The 14683-nt window shown below is 52.4% G+C and overlaps 1 pseudogene; it reads right to left on the bottom strand.

Moving 5' to 3' along the window:
* Positions 1-6797: 6797 nt before the first annotated feature.
* LOC107972845 (double homeobox protein 4-like) lies at positions 6798-12926 on the bottom strand (annotated as a pseudogene).
* Between the last annotated feature and the right edge of the window lie 1757 nt (positions 12927-14683).

A 14683-nucleotide genomic window follows, 5' to 3' on the forward strand; every position in this document is an offset into this window, starting at 1 on the left:
CTTAGGTGATGTTACACTTTTACAAGCACTGCCTACAGGGAAAGTTCACAAATCTCTGCACTGATCACCTAGGTGATGTAAGTGTTGTCTACCCTCTGTGCAAAGGGGGCATTGTGAAATATCTCTGCACTGATCTCCCAGGTGTTTCAACTCTTCTCTAAGATCTGCCTACAGGGGGTATTTTGAAATATTTCTGCACTGATCAACTAGGAGATGTAACTGTTGTCTGTGCTCTACCTACAGGGGCTTTTCCACATATCCCTGAACTGCTGACAAAGGTGATGTAACTCTTGCCTAGGCTTTGCCTACAGGGGACATTGAGACATATCTCTGCACTGATCACCCAGGTGATGCAACTCTTTTTTATGCTCTGCCTACACGGGACATTGTGACATATCTCTGCACTGATCACCCAGGTGATGCAATTCTTCTCTACGCTCTGCCTACAGGGGGCATTGTGACATATCTCTGCACTGATCACCAAGGTGATGTAACTCTTTTCTAGGCTCTGCCAAAATAGGGCGTTGTGACATCACATTGCAAGGATCACCCGGGTTAAATAACTGTTGTCTAGGCTCTGCCTATGGGGGCATTGTGACTTATCTCTGCACTGATCCCCAAGGAGATGTGACTCTTGCCTAAGCTCTGCCTAGAGGGACATTGGGACATATCTCTGCACTGATCGCTGAGGTGATGTAAAACTTGTCTAGGCTTTGCCTACAGTGGGATTTATGACATATCTCTTCACTGATCACACAGGTGATGTAACTATTGTCTAGGCACTGCTTACAGGGGGTATTGTGAGATATCTCTGCAGTGATCACCCAGGTGATGTAACTCTTGTCTAGGCTCTGCCTACAGGGGCATTTTAACATATCACTGCACTGATCACCCAGATGATGTAACTCTTTTATAGGCTTTGCCGACAGGGGGCATTGAGAAATATCTCTGCACTGATCACCAAGCTGATGCAACTCTTGTCTGGGATCTGCTTACAGTGGGCATTGTGACTTATCTCTCCCCTGATCACCCAGGTGATGTAACTCTTGTCTAGGCTCTGCCTACTGGAGACATTGTGACATATCTCCGTACTTATCAGCCAGCTGATGTCACTTTTGTCAAGGATGTGTCTACAGGGACATTGTGACATGTCACTGCACTGATCACTCAGCTGATGTAACCCTTTTCTCGGCTCTGGCTACAGGGGGCTTGTGACACATCTCTGCACGGTTCACCCAGGTGATGTAACCCTTCTCTAGGCTCTGCCAAAAGGGGGCATTGTGACATAACTCTGCACTGATCACCCAGGTGATGGGACTCTTCTCTAGGCTGTGCCTACAGGGGCATTGTGACATATCTCTGCAGTGATCACGCAGGTGATGTAACTCTTGTCTATATCTGCCTACTGGCGGCATTGTGGCATATTTCTGCACTGATCACCCAGGTGATGGACTCTTTTCATGGATCTGCCTATGGAGGCATAGTGACATACCTCTGCACTGATCAGTCATGTGATATAATGCTTGTCTAAGCTGCGCCTGAAGGGGAATTTTGACAGATATCTCCACTAAACACCGAGGTGATGTAACAATTTTCTGGGATTTTTCTACAGGGACTTTGTGACATATCTTTGCAGTGATCACCCAGGAGATGTGAGTCTTCTCTAGGCTACACCTACAGGGGGTATTGTGACGTATCTCTGCACTGATCACCCAGGTGATGTAACTCTTGTCTAGGCTCCTCCTACAGGGTGTATTGTGACGCATCTCTGCACTGATCACCCAGGTGATGGGGCTTTTATCTAGGCTCTGCCTAAGGGGGCATTGTGATATATTTCTGCACTGATCACCCAGGTGATGTAACTGTTCTATAAGCTCTGCCTACAGGGGAATTGTGAGAGATCTCGCCACTGATCACCCAAGTGATGTAACTATTGTCTAGGCTTCCCCGTAGGAGACCAGAGTGAGACCCCAGAGACAAAATATCTCCCAGGGGTGATGGCCTGATGATGGATTCCCGTGTGCGGAAACATGGGGAGTCTGCAGTGTGGCCGGTTTGGAAACTGGCAAGGAGAGCATAGGCATCATACCGGTCTTACACCCTTCCCTGCATGTTTCCGGGTGACCGCAGAGCTCCGGGAGCAAACAGTCAGCATGACACATCTCTGAACTGATCAACAAAGTGATGTAATACTTGTCTAGGCTCTGCCTACAGGGGCTTTGTGACATATTTCTGCAATGATCACCCAGGTGATGGGACACTTGTCTAGGCTCTGCCTATGGGGGCATTGTGACATGTCCCTACACTTATCACCCAGGTGATGTAACTCTTGTGTTGGATCTGCCTATGGGGGCATTGTGACATATTTCTGCACTGATCACCCAGGTGATGGGACTCTTGTCTAGGCTCTGTGTATGGGGGCTTTGTGACATATCTCTGCACTGATCACCCAGGTGATATAACTCTTCTCTAGGATCTGCCTACAGGGTGCTTTGTGACATAACCCTGCAATGATCACCCAGGTGATACACCACATGTCAAGGCTCTGCCTACAGGGGCATTGCGATGTATCTCTGCACTGATCACCTAGGTCATGTAACCCTCTCTAGGCTCTGCCCAGAGTGACATTGTGACATATCTCTGCACTGATCATCCAAGTGATGTAACTCTTGTCTTGGATCTGCCTAAACAGACTTTGTGACATAACTCTACACTGATCATCCAGGTGATGGTGCTTTTGCCTAGGCTCTGCCTAAGTTGGCATTGTGACATATTTCTGCACTGATCACCCAGGTGACGGACTCTTGTCTTGGATCTGCCTATGGGGGCACTGTGACATATCTCTGCACTGATCACCCAGGTGATATAACTGTTGTGTAAGTTCTGCCTAGAGGGGAATACTGAGAGATCTCGCCACTGATCACCCAAGTGATGTAACTATTGTCTAGGCTTTACCTACAGGGGGCTTTGTGACATACCTTTGCACTGATCACCCAGGTGATGTAACTCATCTAAATTCTGCCTAGCAGTGCTTTGTGACATATCTCTGCACTGATCATCCAGGTGATGTAACTGTTGTATAAGCTCTTCCTACAGGGTAATTGTGAGAGATCTCTGCACTGATCACCCAGGTGATGCAACTCTTGTCTAGCCTCTGCCTACAGGGGCATTTTAACATATCACTGCACTGATCACCGAGATGATGTAACTCTTGTATAGGGTTCACCGACAGGGGGCATTGAGACATATCTCTGCACTGATCCCCGAGGTGATGCAACTCTTTTCTGGGATCCGCTTAGATAGAGCATTGTGACATCTCTCTGCCCTGATCACCCAGGTGATGTAACTCTTGTCTAGGCTCTGCCCACAGGGGCATCTTCACATATCACTGCACTGATCACTGAGATGATGTAACTCTTGTATAGTCTTCGCCGACAGGGGGCATTGAGACATATCTCTGCACTGATCACTGAAGTGATGCAACTCTTGTCTGGGATGGGCTTACAGGGGGCATTGTGACATATCTCTGCCCTGATCACCCAGGTGATGTAACTCTTGTCTAGGCTCTGCCTCCTGGAGACATTGTGACATATCTCCACACTGATCACCCAGGTGAAGTCCCTTTTGTCAATGATATGGCTACAGGGACATTGTGACATGTCGCTGCACTGATCACACAGCTGATGTACCTCTTGTCTAGGCTCTGGCTACAGGGGACCTGTGAAACTTGCCTGCACTGATCACCCAGGTGATGTAACCATTGTCTAGGCTCTGCCAAAAGGGGACATTGTGACATAACTCTGCACTGATCACCCAGGTGATGCGACACTTGTCTAGGCTCTGCCTACAGGGGAATTGTGACATATCTCTGCAATGATCACGCAGGTGATGTAACTCTTGTCTATATCTGCCTACTGGTGGCATTGTGGCATATTTCTGCACTGATCACCCAGCTGATGGACTTTTGTCTTGGATCTGCCTATGGGGACATAGTGATATATCTCTGCACTGATCACTCATGTGATGTAACGCTTGTCTAAGCTGCACCTAAAGGGGAGTTGTGACAGATATCTCCATTGGTCACCCAGGTGATGTAACCAATTTCTGGGATTGTGTATAGGGGGCTTTGTGACATATCGTTGCACTGATCACCCACTAGATGTAACTCTTGTCTAGGCTCGGTCTACAGGGGCTTTGTGACATATTTCTGCACTGATCACCCAGGAGATGTAACTCCTGTTTAGGCTCCTCCTACAGGGGCTTTGTGACACATCTCTGCACTGATCACCCAGATGATGTAACTCTTGTCTAGGCTCCACCTACAAGGGGTATTGTGACCTATCTCTGCACTGATCACCCAGATGATGTAACATTTACCTTGGCTCTGCCTACATGGGCGTTTTGACATAGCTCTGCAAACATCACCTAGGTTATGTAACTCTTGTCAACTCTCTGCCTACAGGGGGCATTGTTAAATATCTCTGCACTGATCACCCAGGTTATGGGACTCTTCTCTATACTCTGCCTAGAGGGGGATTTGTGACATATCTCTGCACTTATCACCCAGATGATGGAAGTCTTGTCTAGGCTCCACCTACAAGGGGTATTGTGACCTATCTCTGCACTGATCACCCAGATGATGTAACATTTACCTTGGCTCTGCCTACATGGGCGTTTTGACATAGCTCTGCAAACATCACCTAGGTTATGTAACTCTTGTCAACTCTCTGCCTACAGGGGGCATTGTGAAATATCTCTGCACTGATCACCCAGGTTATGGGACTCTTCTCTATACTCTGCCTAGAGGGGGATTTGTGACATATCTCTGCACTTATCACCCAGATGATGGAAGTCTTGTCTAGGCTCTGTCTATGGGGGCATTGTGTCAAATATCTGCACTGATCACCCAGGTGATGTAACTCTTTTCTGGGCTCTGTCTACAGGCATTTTTGTGACATATCACTGCACTGATCACCTAGGTGACGTAAGCCTTGTATGGCCTTTGCGTACAGAAGTCTTTGTGACATATCTATGCACTGTTCTCTGAGGTGATGCAACTCTTTTCTAGGCACTGCCTACAGTGGACATTGGTACATATCTCTGCACTGATCACCCAGGTGATGGACTGTTGTCTTAGATCTGAATACATGGACATTGTGACACATCTCTGAACTAATCAACGAAGTGATGAAACTGTTGTCGAGGCTCTGCCTACAGGGGCTTTGTGACACATCTCTGCACTGATTACCCTGGGGTGATGTAACGCTTGTCTAAGCTGCGCCTAAAGGGGAATTGTGACAGATATCTCCACTGTGGGAGCTCTTGTCTACACTCTGCCTACAGGAGGCTTTATAACTTATACCTGCACTGATAACCTAGATGATGTAACCCTTGTCTAGGCTCTGCCTACACGGGAATTCTCACATATCTCTGCACTGATCACCCATGTGATGTAACTCCTGTCTATGTTCAGCCTACAGGAGCGTTTTGACATATCTGTGCACTGATTACCCAGGTGATGTAACCCTTGTCTAAGCTCTGCCTACAGGGGCATTGTGACAGATCTCTCCACTGCTTACCCTGGTGATGTAACAATTGTCTGGGCTTTGCCTACAGGGGGCTTTATGATATTCATTTCCACTGATCAAAGAGGTGATGTAACCCTTGTCAAGGTTCTCCTTACAGGGGCTTTGTGACATATCTCTGCACTGATTAGCCCAGGGAGGAAACACTTGTCTACACTCTGCCTACAGGAGGCTTTACGACTTATCCCTGCAGTGATCACTAGGTGATGCAACACTCGTCTAGGCTCTGTCTACAGGGGAATTTTCACATATGTGTATACTGATCACCTAAGTGATGTAACCCTTGTCTAGGTTCAGCCTACTGGGGATTTCTGACATCCCTATACACTGATCACTGAGGTGTTGTAAATAATCTCCAGGTTTTTGTACAGGGGACATTGTGATATATCTCTGCACTGATCACCCAAGTGATGCAAATCTTCTCTAGGCTCCCCAAGGAAATGGCATTGTGACATATTTCTGAACTGATCATCCAGGAGATGTAACTATTCTCCAGGCTTTGACTAAAGAGCTTCAGAAGGTGTTGGGAGAGACTCAGTCGGAATTTCACGGACGGACAAGGGCACAGAGAGGCCAGCTGGCTGTCTTGCACATCAGCCAGTGTGTGCGATGAGTGCAGGTCAACCCAGGAGGCCGGCAAAGAGAACTAGAGGTCTGTGTTCCACCGCCAGGTGGTCCATGGTGGCAGCTGGCAGGCTGCAGGGCGACTGGCGGGCCGTCGTCGGTGACGCGGAGGTGCAGAGGAGGCGAGTCACGGGAGTGGTGTCAGGCCTAGACGCTGTGCGGGCCCAGTGTTTTGCTGGATGGGGGTCTCCACCCAGCCCAGGGGAGGATGCATTTCCCGGGGTTAGGGGGTGGGGGTGGGGAGGGGATTTTCAGGCTCGAGTGGGGTGGTGGAAAGGCATGAGAGCTCTGCCCAGGCTGCTCCCACATCCCAGGCGGCTGCCGGCAAACCTGTGCTTGCGCAGTAGGCAGCCCAACTGCTGGTAACTGGGCTGGCTCTGGGATCCCCGGGATGCCCAGAAAAGAATGGCAGTTCTACGCTGTGTGGGGTCTCTCACCGGGCCTAGGCCTAGAAGTCAGGAATCCCAGGCCGGTAAGCCCGGTGGAGGGATCGGGGAGAAGACACGCAGCTCCATAGCCAGCCATGTGTTCCCCACGAAAGAGAGGCCATCGCCCTGCCCCGACCCGACCCCGTCCAAACCCCACGTCCTAAAGCTCCTCCAACAGAGCCCGGTATTCTTCCTCGCTGAGGGGTGCTACCAGCGAGGCGGCCTCTTCCAAGGCCTGCATCTCCCCTGGGGCCTCCGTATCTAGGAAAAGTTGTGCCTGCTGCAGAAACTCCGGGCTCTCCAGGAGTTCATCCAGTAGCAGGCCGGAGGAGAGTCCAGACGAGCGCCCCGGCTCCTGGAGCACCTGTGAGGGCGCCGGGATGACTTTCATCTGCCCCTGCCGCACGGAGGCCTCTGGGAGCGCTGGCTGGCGAGGTGGAGCTGCCCCAGCTTGGGGTTCCCACGCCGCCCCGGCGACCTGTGGACCCCGGCCCCAGCCCCACCACGGACTCCCCTGGGACGAGAATGGCAGAAGCATACCTTGGCCCTGTGGCCCCGCTTGAGCAGGCCCAGATTGTCCCACTGCGCAAGGGCCCAGCAGGCTGTTGCGCTGCGCGTCCCAGGCCTCCCGGCTTCTGCCCGGGTGCGGAGGCCACCGAGGAGCCTGAGAGTGGGAGAGCGCCCCTTCCGGAGGAGCCGGGGAGGCGTAGGCAAAATCCCGGCGTGCTGGGGCATGTTGGGAGATCCCCTCTGCCGGCGCCGCCTGGCTGGGCTGGAGCATGGGGACAGCCGTCGCTCCCTGGCACACGAAAGCCACCCGTGGGAGAGCCCAAGGTGCGCAGGGCACGTGGGGTGCGGGAAGCCCCGTTCCCCACGCGCCGGTGTGGGCGAAGGCGACCCAGGAGGGAGCAGGGTGACACCCTCCGGGTGCCGCGTTGCACAGGCCGCCTGACTGTGCGTTACCTACTGTCTATAACTGCCTACTGGCGGCATTGTGGCACATTTCTGCACTGATCATCCAGGTGATGGACTCTTGTCTTGGATCTGCGTATGGGGGCATAGTGACATATCTCTGCACTGTTCACTCATGTGATTTAACGCTTGTCTAAGCTGCGCCTAAAGGGGAATTGTGACACGTATCTCCACTGATCACCTAGGTGATGTAACAATTTTCTGGGATTTGTCTACAGGGGGCTTTCTGACATATCTTTGCACTGATCACCCAGGAGATGTAACTCTTGTCTAGGCTCTGCCTACAGGGGCTTTGTGACATATTTCTGCACTGATCATCCAGGAGATGTATCCTTGTTTTGGCTCTGCCTACAGAGGGTATTTTGACGTATCTCTGCACTGATCACCCAGGTTATGTAACTCTTGTCTAGGCTCCACCTACAGGGTGTATTGTGACGTATCTCTGCACTGATCACCCAGGTGATGTAACATTTATCTAAGCTCTGCCTACTGGGGCGTTTTGACAGCTCTGCACAGATCACCTAGGTTATGTAACTCTTGTCCACTCTCTGCCTACAGGGGACATCGTGAAATATCTCTACACTGATCACCCAGGTGATGGGACTCTTCTCTATACTCTGCCTAGAGGGGGATTTGTGACATATGTCTGCACTGATCCCCCAGGTGATGGAAATCTTTTCTAGGCTCTGTGTATGGCGGCATTGTGTCAAATATCTGCACTGATCACCCAGGTGATGTAACTCTTTTCTAGGCTCTGTCAACAGGCATTTTTTTGATCACCCAGGTGATGCAACTCTTCTCTATGCTCTGCCTACAGGGGGCTTTGTGACATATCTCTGCACTGATCACCCAGGTGATGTAACACTTATCTAGCCTCTGCCTACAGGGGCATTTTAACATATCACTGCACTGATCACCGAGATCATGTAACTCTTGTATAGGCTTTGCCGACAGGGGCAATGAGACATATCTCTGCACTGATCACTGAGGTGATGCAACTCTTGTCAAGGCTCAGCTTACAGGGTGCATTGTGACATATCTCTGCCTTGATCACCCAGGTGATGTGACTCTTGTCTAGGCTCTGCCTACTGTAGATATTGTGACAAATCTCCGCACTGATCACCCAGGTGATGTCAATTATTTCATGGATATGGCTACCGGGACATTGTGAAATGTCACTGCACTGATCACACAGTTGATGTAACTCTCGTGTAGGCTCTGACTACAGGGGTCCTGTGACACATCTCTGCACTGATCACCCAGGTGATGTAACCGTTTTCTAGGCTCTGCCAAAAGGGGGCATTGTGACATAACTCTGTACTGATCACCCAGGTGATGGGATTCTTGTCTAGGCTCTGCCTACAGTTGCGTTGTGACATATCTCGGCAGTGATCGCGCAGGTGATGTAACTCTTGTCTATACCTGCCTACTGGCTGCATTGTGGCATATTTCTGCACTGAGCACCCAGGTGACGGACTCTTGTCTTGGATCTGCCTATGAGGGCATTGTGACATATCTCTGCACTGATCACTCATGTGATGTAACGCTTGTCTAAGCTGCGCCTAAAGGGGAATTGTGACACATGTCTCCTCTGATCACCCAGGTGATGTTACAATTTTCTGGGATTTGTCTACAGGGGGCTTTGTGACATATCTTTGCACTGATCACCCAGGAGATGTAATTCGTGTCTAGGCTCGGCCTACAGGGGCTTTGTTACATATTTCTGCACTGATCAACCAGGTGATGTAACTCCTGTTTAGGCTCTGCCTTCAGGGGCTTTGTGACGTATTTCTGTACTGATCACCCAGGTGATGTCACTCTTGTCTACGCTCCGCCTACAGGGGGTATTGTGAGGTATCTCTGCACTGATTACCCAGATGATGTAACTCTTGTCAAGGCTCCACCTACAGGGGGTATTGTTACATATCTCTGCACTGATCACCCAGGTGATGTAATATTTATCTAGGCTCTGCCTACAAGGGCGTTTTGACATAACTCTGCACAGATCACCTAGGTTATATAACTCTTGTCCACTCTCTACCTTCAGGGGACGTTGTGAAATATCTGTGCACTGATCACCCAGGTGATGGGACTCTTCTCTATACTCTGCCTAGAGGGGGATTTGTGACATATCTCTGCACTGATCACCCAGGGGATGGAAGTCTTGTCTAGGCTCTGTCTATGGGGGCATTCTGTCAAATATCTGTACTGATCACCCAGGTGATGTAACTCTTTTCTAGGCTCTGTCTGCAGGGATTTTTGTGACATATCACTGCACTGATCACCTAGGTGATGTAAGCCTTGTATAGGTTTTGCCTACAGAATGGTTTGTGACATATCTATGCACTGATCTCTGAGTTGATGCAACTCTTGTCTAGGCACTGCCTACAGGGGACATTGGTATATATTTCTGCACTGATCACCCAGGTTATGGACTCTTGTCTTAGATCTGCCTACATGGACATTGTGACACATCCCTGAACTGATCAACCAAGTGATGAAACTCTTGTCTAGGCTCTGCCTACAGGGGCTTTGTGACACATCTCTGCACTGATCACCCAGGGAAGGGAACTCTGGTTTACGCTCTGCCTACAGGAGGCTTTATGACTTATACCTGCACTGATAACCTAGCTGATATAACACTTGTCTAGGCTCTGCCTACACGGGAATTCTCACATATCTCTGCACTGATTACCTGGGTTATGTAACTCCTGTCTAGGTTCAGCCTACAGGAGCGTTTTGACATATCTCTGCACTGATCACCCAGGTGATGTAACATTTTTCTAAGCTCTGCCTACAGGGGCATTGTTACAGATCTCTCCACTGCTCACCCAGGTGATGTAACAATGGTCTGGGCTTTGCCTACAGGGGGCTTTGTGATATTCATTTCTACTGATCAAACAGGTGATGTAACCCTTGTCAAGGTTCTGCTAAAAGGTTTTTATGACATATCTCTGCAATGATCACCCCAGGAGGAAACACTTGTCTACACTCTGCCTACAGGAGGCTTTACGACTTATCCCTGCACTGATCACTAGGTGATGTAACACATGTCTTGGCTCTGTCTACACGGGAATTTTCACTTATCTCTACACTGATCACCTAAGTGATGTAACCCTTCTCTAGGTTCAGCCTACTGGGGATTTCTGACATGCTTATGCACTGATCACAGAGGTGATGTAAATCATTTCCAGGCTTTATGCACAGGGTCCATTGTGATATATCTCTGCACTGATCACCCAAATGATGCAAATCTTCTCTAGGCTCCGCAGGGAGGGGGCATTGTGACATATTTCTGAACTGATCATCCAGGAGATGTAACTATTCTCCAGGCTTTGACTAAAGAGCATCGGAAGGTGTTGGGAGAGCCTCAGCTGGAATTTCACTGATGGTCATGTGCACAGACAGGCCAGCGGGCTCCCTTGCACATCAGACGGGGTGCGCAATGAGCGCAGGTCTTGTGAGGAGCCCGGCAAAGAGAGCTAGAGGTCTGCGTTCCGCCGCCATGCTGTCCAAGGTGGCAGCTGGGAGGCTGCAGGGTCACGGGCGGGCCGGCGATGGTGGCGCGGAGGCATAGAGGAGGCGAGCCACCGGAGGGGTGTCAGGCCTGGACGCTGCGCGGGCCCGGTGTTTCGTGGGACGGGGGTCTCCACCCAGCCCAGGGGAGAAGGCATTTTCCGGGGGTGGGAGGTGGGGGTGGGGAGGGAGTGGTCAGGCGGGGGTGTGGTGTTGGAAAGGCATGAGAGCTCTGCCGGGGCTGCTCCCACAGCCCAAGCGGCTGCCTGCAAACCCACACGTGCACAGTAAGTGGCCCAAATGCTGGTACCTGGGCCGGCTGTGTGATCCCCGGGATGCCAAGGAAAGAATGGCAGTTCTCCGCTGGGTGGAGTCTCTCACCGGGCTTAGACCTAGAAGGCAGAAATCGCAGGCCGGTCAGCCCGGCGTAGGGGGTGGGGGGAAGACTCGCCCCTCCATAACCAGCCAGGTGTTCCCCGCGAAAGAGAGGCCACCGCCCTGCCCCGACCCGACCCTGTCCCAACCCCGCGTCCTGAATCTCCTCCAGCAGAGCCCGCTATTCTTCCTCGATGAGGGATGCTTCCAGCGAGGCAGCCTCTTCCAATGCCTCCAGCTCCCCCGGGGCCTCCGTTTCTAGGAAAGGTTGTGCCTGCTGCTGAAACTCCGGGCTCGCCAGGAGCTCATCCAGCAGCAGGCCGGAGGGGAGTGCAGATGAGAGCCCAGGGTCCTGGAGCACCTGGGAGGGCGCCGGGATGCCTTGCATCTGCCCCTGTGGCGCGGAGGCCTCAGGGGGGGCGGGCTGGCGAGGTGGAGCTGCCCTGGCTTCGGGTTCCCATGCCGCCCTGGCGACCTGGGGAACCTGGCCCCAGTCCCACCATGGACTCCCCTGGGACGGGGGTGGCGCAAGGACACCTTGGCCCTGTGGCCCCGCTTGAGCGGACCCATGTTGTCCCACCGCGCAAGGGCCCGGCAGGCCATCGCGCTGCGGGGCGCAGTCCTCCTGGCTTTTGCCCGGGTGCGGAGGCCACCGAGGAGCCTGAGGGTGGGAGAGCGCCCCTTCCGGAAGAGCCGGGGTGGCGTAGGCAAAATCCCCCCATGCTGGGGCAGGTTGGGAGATCCCCTTGGCCAGCGCGGCCTGGCTGAGCTGGAGCACAGGGATGGCCCTCCCGCCCTGGCTCACGAAAGCCTGCTGTGGGAGAGCCCCAGGCGCACATGGCACGTGGGGTATGGGAAGCCCCGTTACCCATGCGCCGGTGTGGGTGATGGCGACCTACAAAGGAGCAGGGTGACACCCGCCAGGTGTCGCGTTGCACAGGCCGCCTGCCTGCGTGTTCGCCCTGCCAGCCTGTCCCGGGTGCCTGGCCCTTCGATTCTGAAACCAGATCTGAATCCTGGACTCCGGGAGAACTGCCTCTCTGGCCAGCTCTTCCCTGGCGGTGATGCCTGGAAAATGATCCTTCTCAAAGGCTCGGAGGAGCAGGGCGGTCTGGGATCTGGTGACGGCGGTCAGCTTTCTCCTGGCTTCTTGTGGGCCGCGTCTCCCGGGCCAGGGCCGAGATTCCCGCCGTTGCTGCCTCAGCTGGCATGACCTCTCATTATGAAACCAAATCTAGACCCAGGGCTCCCGAATGCGAATGGCCTGGGCCAGCCATTCTCTGGTGGCAATGCCTGGGTACGGGTTACGCTCAAAGCAGGCTTGCAGGGTCTCACTTTGACTCGGGGTCCAAAGGAGTCTCCTTCGCCATCCCCGTCCCCGGGCTTGTGTGGGGAGGGTGCCATCCAAAGGTGTCGGGAGGGCCATTGTGTGGAGCCCCGGCCAGAATTTCACGGATGGTCTCCATCAGAGAGAGGCTGGTGGGCTCCCGTGATCCTCAGCCGGCCTGTGCAATGTGGCAGTTGCAGCCAGGAGGCCTGCCCGGACAGCCAGCCAGTGGCTCTTATAAAGGCCCGCAGGCAGGCAGGCTCCACCCATTCATGAATGGCGGTGAGCCCTTGGACAGCACGCCCCACACCAGAAGGGCCCCAGGGCGTGGAGGCCTGCGGCCGGGCGGTGGTGGGGTGTGTGGGAGGGCGTGGTGATTGTGGTGGTGGGACCGGAGAGACGAAGAGGAAGGGGGTGAGGGAGAAGGGGTGAGCGGGGCTCGTTTCGGGGGCTGGCTCTCCCTACCTCTCCAGGAATTCTGCGGGAACTGGAAGCCGCTCTCTGGGCTCCCACACGTCTTCAGCAGTGAGAAACCAGCCTGGGAGGGTGGAGGGGAGTGGGGAACTTAACCTCCGTGGGAGTCTGGAGTGTTCCAGGGCCTCTCTCCGTGAAGGAGGCAGTGCCTGGGGCTGTCGCCGTTGCTGGGACATTCTCACACACGCAGGAGTGTGACTCTCGTTCATTTCCACGTAGGAGACCAGAGCGAGCCCCAGAGAGAAGATGCCTCCCCGGCGTGATGGCCTGACGATGGATTCACGTGTGCGGCAACATGGGGAGTCTGCAGTGTGGCCGGTTTGGAAACTGGCAAGGAGAGCGAAGTCATCATGCAGGGCTTCCACTGTTCCCTGCATGTTTCCAGGTGCCCGCAGAGCTCCGAGAGCAAACATTCAGCATGACACATCTCTGAACTGATCAACAAAGTGATGTAAATCTTGTCTATGCTCTGCCTACAGGGTCTTTGTGACATATCTCTGCACTGATCACCCAGGTGATGGGACTTTTGTCTAGGCTCTGCCTATGGGGACATTGTGACATATATCTACACTGATCACCCAGGTGATGTAACTCTTGTGTTGGATCTGCCTATGGGAGCATTGTGACATATTTCTGCACTGATCACCCAGGTGATGGGACTCTTGTCTAGGCTCTGTGTATGGGGGCTTTGTGACATATCTCTTCACTGATCACCCAGGTGATGTAACGTTTCACTAGGCTCTGCCTACGGGGTATAGTGACATATGACTGCATTGATCACCGAGATGATGTAACTTTTGTCCAGACTCTGCCTATAGGGGGCCTTGTGACATATCTCTGCAGTAATCATCTAGGTGATGTAACTCTAGCTTATGCTCTGCCTGCCGGGGCATTGTGAAATATCTCTGCACTGATCACCCAGGTGATGGGACTCTTCTCTTGGCTCTGCCTACAGGGGGCATTGTCACATATTTCTGCACTGATCACCCAGGTGATGGACTCTAGTCTTGGATTTGCCTATGGGGGCATTATGACATATCTCTGCACTGATCACCCAGGTGATGTAACTCTGGTCTAAGCTCTGCCTAAAGGGGCATTGTGACAGATCTCTGCACTGATCACCCAGGTGATGTAACTGTTGTATAAGCTCTGCCGACGGGATTTGTGAGAGATCTCGCCACTGATCACCAAAGTGATGTAACTATATTCAAGGCTTTGCCTACAGGGGGTTTTGCGACATACCTTGGCACTGATTACCCAGGTGATGTAACTCATCTAAGTTCTTCCTACAGGAGCTTTGTGACATATCTCTGCACTGATCACTTAGGTGATGTAACACTTTTATAAGCACTGCGTACAGGGAATTTTGACAAATCTCTGCA

The sequence above is a fragment of the Pan troglodytes genome, chromosome 16, assembly GCF_028858775.2.
Source record: "Pan troglodytes isolate AG18354 chromosome 16, NHGRI_mPanTro3-v2.0_pri, whole genome shotgun sequence".
In the NCBI taxonomy this organism is placed as follows: domain Eukaryota; kingdom Metazoa; phylum Chordata; class Mammalia; order Primates; family Hominidae; genus Pan; species Pan troglodytes.